Raw genomic sequence first — 7,932 nt, forward strand, 5'->3', positions numbered from 1 at the left:
CGTTAAACGAAATGTGAGACAGGCCAGGTGGACCACTGTAGGCCTCATCTAGTAATGCTGAGACATGTGAAGTGATTTTATGTAAGTTGCTCCAATAAGATCATTCCCTCTTACAAGTACATGAAGGATCTCCTGTGCTTGAGCTTCTGCCATGCATCTTATCTGCCTTCTGTAGATACTGCAACTGGACTAGGAATTTTATTCCTGAGTATAGCACTGATACAGACATTAAGAAACACTGACATTACATGTAGATGTAACCATTTAAATACATAAAAGCAAATATTTATAAATAAAAGTGTATAAACGTTTACAACTATATATAAAGTTATATATAAAGTCAATGACATATATATAGCTTTATATAGCACTACAGTTAGTTTCTATGGAAATCACATGGTATTGGAACAGCCCATTCTGGTTCAACTTACTGTGAATTATCTGGGTACCTTGTCAGGAAAAAAACAACAGGGTCATTTTCCCCAACACACTGCCTGGGAAGCAATTGCATCTTGAACTGCCCTGCCACTATGAGGAAATCCTTAAGCTGTAAGTGGATACAGAAGTCAGAAGGGGAAAACTCTCAGGAAAACAGACATCCCATGGATGTCCTGTATGATTGACAGATTAAGCTGAACACAAAGAAAAGTCTGAGGTAAAGTTCTGAGCAGTGAAGTATCAGTTACTTTGATATCAAGAGAGCCAAAGCTTACTTTTCTAGGTGCATGCAGCACATAGCATGGTAAGTCTGTTTTGATTATCCTATTTTGATATTTGCATAATACAGATGGTTTGCTCAGGATAGTGAGGATGCAAATCTCATTTTACATTATGAATACCCTTATGGCTTTCTCATTTTATGCTGCTATTCTGCCACAGAAGCAAAAGACCAAAGACACTCAAAGCCTTACAGACTGCCTGGTGCTGGTGTGACACAGGGTGTCAGGAGGGCAGCCTGGTTCCTTACCAAACTGCTGACTGGGAGGCAAAAATCTGCAAAGAAATTCACAACACCATACTACCAGAATGCAAACCTACCCTTTTCTATCACAAGAGCCACATGTAGCTATACTCCCCTGCTATATTTACTCACTGCTTTATATTAGCACACCAAAGTGAGTATTCTTGCTACAAGAAGTTCTATCCAAAGGGATCATTAACAATCTGTCTGTGTACAGATGGCACAGTGTTCAGCTTGTCCAATTCAATACAACACAATAATGCCTTGCTGGGGCACTCCAGCTACACGGACAATAAATTGGGGGAAACAGCTCCACTCTCTGCCAATGCACAGAAACTCTGGAGCTTTACCAATAGTTGGAAATGGCAAAATAAGCACAGAGAAATGTAATAGTATCATTGGCTAGAGATCATATCATGAGGATGAGCTGAGAAACAGGGAGGAAAAAAGGCAAACTGCAAACAGTAACAGAAATTGTAAAGATAATACATCATATAAAACCAAAGAAAAAAATCTCCAGTTCAGAACAGAGATAATGTATCATTTGGTAATAATAGACAGGAAGTCCACAATATAGAAAAGAAATTACTGAAGTCTGAGATACCTGCCCTTAGGCAAAACTGTTCTTGGACTTCACTTTAGCAAAAGAAATTTTAAAATCACTAAAATAAGGAGTTGGCTGTAGTGGAAACTGCCCTTGGGCACCAGATCCAGCAAAGCCACAGTCACTGAGAGTGCTACATCATGAATTTAACAAGCTGGTTCTAGTAGCATCCTGCCCAGAACTGGCATCCTTTTCATAAAAATCACTTTAACGATTGAGTACTTGAAAGCAAGGCTACCATCCCTCCAATGCATCTGTTATTTTCTGTACTAAGTATTGCAAATTTAATTTTCTTGATAAATTCAGAAACCTTGCTCTAAGTGCCGTAAGAAAGCTGGCGTGTTTTACTGCAATCCATCTCCTGTCTCTTTGTCTACCAACAGTTCAAGTATGTTGTTTTAAAGGCTGCACCTTGACAACATTTTAATACATACACTTGTCACCTGCAAACGTCAAAGGAGGGGTTCCTTATATCCATCTTACCAAGACAGCCACTGTGGAATCAGGAAGTAAAGGAAGATTCAGTGTGGAATTATGAATAAGACCTTCTCTTTCAACTGATTGTCTTATGAATTTTATCCTGATGCCTGCATCTCTGGAAATAATACTTGTGTGTAATGGGGAAGGTTGTAGAGATGCCTCAGCTGTAAATGTGAAGGTGAAAATGAGGTGCACAAAGACTGTGACCTACTGCAATTTAATTAAGTCTCTCCAGAAATTAGTTTTGCCTGTCTTAAATGAAAGGGAAGCACATAAGGCTGGGCACCCAGCTGCCACTACCCGTCTCGGAAGCCACAAAGACCGAGGGCTGCTGCTGTGGCCCCTCTGAATTCCTCATCCACCAAAAGCTGGCAAATAGACCTTTAAAGGATGGTGCCTGGTGCAGTCTTCTGGGTCTAGCCCAGGGGTATAGAGAATGGAGTTTATCAGCTGCAAATGGGCTTGGGCACAGCCTTTCCTTTCATTAACATGAATTCTTTGGATGAAGAAGTTCCTTTTGCTTGTTATCAATGATCTCTCAATGGAGGCATGCTCCTTTTCTTTCCCCATGCCTCCATTCTGGGGCCACTCCTAGTCTGGCCACCTTGAATAAATGAACTACTTATTCCTATTTATTACATGCTATTCATAAAAAGTATGTAGTTGAGCCCCTAAGGTAATTTTAAAATGCTCAGTGAACACTCTCCTGGCTCCCCCTTACAAGGTGTACACTAGACGAAGCTTGTGAAGCATCTTGGAATGGGCAATGCAACAGAATACTTGACTGTGGGTTCTGATACACGGCATAAGTGTCACCACCCTGAGTTTCTGCAGAGCCCTCTGTGCACAACAGGAGCTGGTTTTCATTACTTTGTGAGGACCTGAAAAACAGATTCATTAAATTGACTCCTGGTTCAAAGAGACTGGATTTTCTGCTGCACGCAGGGAAAAAAAAGCAGCACAGTAGCCACCTCTTACACTCTGGAGGCTGGAAGCATGGATTGTTGCATACAGATTTGCTTCTAGGTGCAGAGTACAAACTATATATTCAGATCATAGCTCCAGGAGTCATAGGTAAATTGGTATCTGGGTCTGCTCCTTCAAATACCGCCTGGGGTGATATTTGCACACTCTGGCTTTTAATACTGTGTTAAAATATAGGTACCCTTTGCATACCGCAGTTTACACAGCTGATTATAACAAAATTACTCCCAGTTTGCACTTACTGAAAGAAGAGAAAGGAGGCCTTGGCATGCATATGTGAAACAGCCTTTGACTAATCCTTTTAATATGGTCAATCCAGAACGATCTTGCTGTGCTCACTGCAGCACATTATCTGAGCTAGAGACAGCCTCCAAACCACGATTTTTCTGTCACAGCACAAGTGCTGCTCAAACTGCAGTTCCTTCCAACAGACGTATTTAAAAGCTTCCCTCCTTCACCATTGTTCCATCTTAATAAAAGCCCTATGGGATTAGTTTCACTCAACAGCTTCTGAGAAGTGGCTGTTAAAGGTCCTCTACAATGGGAGGACGAAACTCTGATTTTATTGAAGTTAGTGGTAACATTCTGCCTGACTTCAATGGGGACAGTATTCACGCAAAATATGTCACAAACCCTTGTTACAGCTGCTGTTGTATTATTAACAACAAAATTTCACTTTCATAAAGCTCCAAATACTTACGCTGCTATCCAAATGTTAATCAACCAACAAAATGCTATAGCATATCTTAACTACCTGAAAAAAAAGTTAGGTCTTCAAAGCTTCATCAAAGCTTCATTATATAGAGCCTTTCTTTTAAGAACATAGGTTACTGAAGTTCTGTTTGAGTAAAATACAGACACATCAGTGAATACTCATCTAAGAAAAGCATAACAGTTCAAGCAGCAAGACTTCTTCAGTCCAGCAAAATCACTTTCAACTATTTCCACTAAAGAATTAAGTATGACAATGCTTTTTAAATAAGAAGGAGGAGAAGGAGGTGTCAAAGTCAAGGATGTGACGAGGAAATAAATACAGATGTTTGGGAGCCAGACATCTGCAGCAAGCAAGCTTCAAGGAGAAGTGGGAGTCCCCGGCAGAAGTCCCGGAGGCACAAGGCACCCTGTCCCGTAACAGCCTGCTTTAGAGCGCTGTTCCCATGATTTCCTTCTATTCAAGGAGCTTCTGCTCCTACTCATGGGAAAAGAGCTGGGAGACTGAGCAAAGCTATCATCTCTCTGCTACCCTGGAAATGCAGAAAACACTTTCCAGAGCATTATCTGCAGCTGCCAGGCAGGAGGTGAGGGCAGACACCTGCCCAGGGAGCAAACAGGCAGTTGCAGAAATTTGCTTTTTCTTATCAGCTACTAGCCTTAGTATGCAAACAAATTAAAACAGAGAGCTTTAGAAGAAGAGGGGATCAGACAGGCAGAGTCACCAGTGGCTTTTGGGAGAAGTTAACTCAAGATAAGTGTTGAATAATAGGAGTTACTGATGAAGGGGACACAAGGAATATTTTGTTGGCTCTGAGGTACTGAGGCCAGAGAGATATGAAGTTCTTCTGCCTGTTTGCCCTAATTCCCAAATCAGCTCCATCTTCTTAGTTGTTTACGTCTGCACACTGCCCTTGCCCCTGACTAAGGGGAGTATTTTAATGCCGTGCTTTGGCCCTACCTGTGCTGGCAACTAGCAGCTGCTGCGGGGCTCAGTCAGGATGGGCACAGAAAAGCCAAAGTGCTCTTCCCAGCATGAGACCAGCCATCACCATTTTAAAAAAAGGCAGAATTTTTCCTTGAAACTCATCTTGAACCTATCTCAAAATGCCTAAAGAGAATTATGTGGATTCAGCCTTGCCCAAGCTATACCTCGCTCTAAGGGGCTTGCTGTCTCCCTGCAGAGGGAGACTTCAGGGTCAGAAGCCAAATCTAGGAGGAGCTTCCTTGGGTATCTGCTCCAAGGGGACCTGGGCAGACCAATTTGAGCTCTTGCAGCATCTCCAATATACACTCTCGCGCACTCATGTGGCTAAGAGAATAATGAAGAGTTGCTGTTTTGGGTTGTTGTGTGTTTTTTCAAAATGTGAACACATTGTTAGGTTTGTGAAATTACTCATTTAGCCTTGACTCAAGACACAACTATTCACCCATTCTCCCACTGTGATGTCTTGAGAACACTTCTGTAAACAAACTGTTATTCTTTTCAAAGGGTTTTAAAGCAAGGCCTTTTGTTTTTGTTTAAAGCAAGGCCCCATTTTTTCAGGCCTCAGCATAGTAAGTGTGTAGTCCAGGGAAGTGATGTCTCCCTGTGTTCCTTAAGCAAATGTAACATGTGCTTGTATGAGCACAAATACACACACACACACACACACACACACACACACACACATATATGTAAACACCTTTTCTGGTACTGAAGCACTTCCCATACAGTCCGAACAAACCCTGTGGATGGTGGTGATAGTGGGTTACCTAACACAGCACAGAAGTGTTAGGATGTGGATACACATTCAGTCATGGTATTGATAGCTGTAAGTTACCCTGAAACCTCCCCCTGGCTGGTTGACAGTCTGCAGCCTGCCTCAGGGGGAGAGAATCCTGGTATCTCAAACATTGCCTTGCTTACAAATCTCCATCACTGTGCTGCATAAGAGGCCAAAATACAGACTCAGGGCCTTGTTCTGCACCTCTGTGTGGGCTGTGGAGGCAGTTCACCACTGCTTCTTATTTATGACACTGGTTACACACTCATTTCCTTGGAATCCACCATATAAAGTGAACATAGAACAGAAATTAAAACTAGGACCTGGAGAAAGTTGGTCTGCAGAAATTTTAGCCCATTTTTCCCTCATAACCACTCTGCCAAGAATAGTACCTTTTTCTGACTTTCTTATGATAATGAGATGTATTATCTTTATGTGATACCAAAATGTGCTTTGAAGAGCTCCGGTTACTGATGTTTTTGTGAGCTATGAATGCATAATTCAGATATATAGTATACTTGATAGCAAAACTCTTATTTTAAGCAAACCAAATCCTTAGCATAGCTTATGCTGAAGTGAGAAAACAAGGCTTTAATTGCCTAGATTAACCGTGCTGAAAAGTAGGTTATCTGAGGTGGACAGGATTGATCACAAAAGCTGCACCACTATAGGAATGACCTCCCTGCATGTGGAGGACTTTGGCATACTCAGAGCACAGTCTTAGATGGGAAGTGGGAGATGTTCAGCCTCTAGGTACAGGAAGAACAGAGAAAGTCAATGAAATAACCAATAAGACACTTAAGTTATCTGATCTTTGATAAGGACTTAGGGAGTTCTAGAAAGAATCACATTTCCAGCTCCTGGTAAAAGTTTATAATGGAGGTAATGAATTTTTTCTACATTATTTCTTTCACATGCATAAAACCAATGGGTGGAGCACTGAGTTTATGCTCATCCATCCCTGCCATGCAACGTGTCTAATGAAGTCCATATGCAAGGTAAAACTTGCTGGAAACAGCTCTGCTTTTTATCAGACTAACTGGTGCAATAAAAAACCCAAGCTTTTTGGCAGTCAACTCCTTCTCTCGGTTCTCTGCCTACAAACCTTATTTTCCTAAAGAAACTTTAGACCAGTATGGCTATGCAGCTATGAATGCTATAGTACAGTATCATACCTATCTACTTGATAGTTTTACTTAAGAAGACCTCCAAGCTTTCCCTCCTTGCTGGTCCCTTATCCATGATGAACTCTCCCTGACACCCATGATGACGGCCTTTAAATCTCTCCTCTGCTGTTGCTGCTATTTTTACTGAATTCGTGAATTAAACCTCCAAAATCTAATTAGCACTATCAATGCTGAGAAGCTGATGCAGTTGTAGATGCAGTTAAAATGAGAAACAACATCTCAACCGGTGCACACTTCATTATGCCCTGCCATACGTTTCCCCAAGTCTGTACATGCTACACATTCTGACTGTACTCTTCTCAGCATGACCCTTTGGCAGCATGTTCTACTATGTGCTAACTGCAATAAATAAAATTGTTCTTGAAGTTCTGTGTAAGACTGAACTATGAGCTTCTCTTTGGCTCTCAAGAGAGGCCAGTCCAGCTACTGGCTGAACCAGTCAGTGATGGTAATGCCTGTTGCTACCCAAACACACAATGGGTCATCCGACCCTTGCTTTCAGCGGGAGAAAACCCAAGAACATGAGGATGAAGGGAGCACAGAAAGCTCTCCCAAGCACCCTAGGTGATGGAGGCTAAGGACTGTGATGGACATGGCACAGTTCCTTCCTCCCAGTTCACACAACCTTTATATTTGTATGGACAGGCACAGAACTACATGTGGCATTTTCTACAAAGAAAAATTAGCTGGATTTAAAAAGTAATGAGGCATCAGATGAGCAGTACCAGCTCACATCTACACTGGGATGTGCAGACATGAGGGGGTAGGTAGGAGGGATTATGATCTCACAACATTAAATACAGAGCTGAAATCCTTGGCTATTCTCCACAGTTCAGACAGATGATCCATAGCTCCAAAACATCTCACCATAGTTTCCTTTCAGCCACGCAACTTTAACCCCACACTTTTCTTATTCACCTCACATTTCTATGTCCGTGTCCCAGGTCACCACTCATCCTGCCTTTTGTTTAACTTCAATACACCTCCACACCTCTGTGTGAAAGGGGTATGCCTCAAATGATTTGACAATAACCTCTTTCACAGGAAAAATGGGCATAAGCCTATTTGTATGTACCCCTGTTGGTAACAGAGAGGGTTATTTAGCCATTCAAGCAGAACATTATTACCTGGGGTTTTTTGCCTTGCTACATGCTCTTGATCAATACAGCTGTAAAATGCCAGGTAAAGGGGCAGGCTGTGGATGCTTGCTGGTTCCGGGAAAGAGGCCCCTGTTCCCTC

At 42.0% G+C, this 7,932-nt stretch overlaps 1 protein-coding gene across 1 annotated transcript in view; it reads right to left on the reverse strand.

Annotated features, from left to right (window-relative positions):
* The window catches only part of GABRA5 (gamma-aminobutyric acid (GABA) A receptor, alpha 5), a 53,303-nt gene that overhangs the window by 26,129 nt on the left and 19,242 nt on the right, over positions 1 to 7,932 (reverse strand). The gene's annotated exons all lie outside the window — the stretch shown is intronic.

This window comes from Nestor notabilis, unplaced genomic scaffold, assembly GCF_000696875.1.
Source record: "Nestor notabilis isolate BGI_N333 unplaced genomic scaffold, ASM69687v1 scaffold18643, whole genome shotgun sequence".
Taxonomy (NCBI): Eukaryota; Metazoa; Chordata; class Aves; order Psittaciformes; family Psittacidae; genus Nestor; species Nestor notabilis.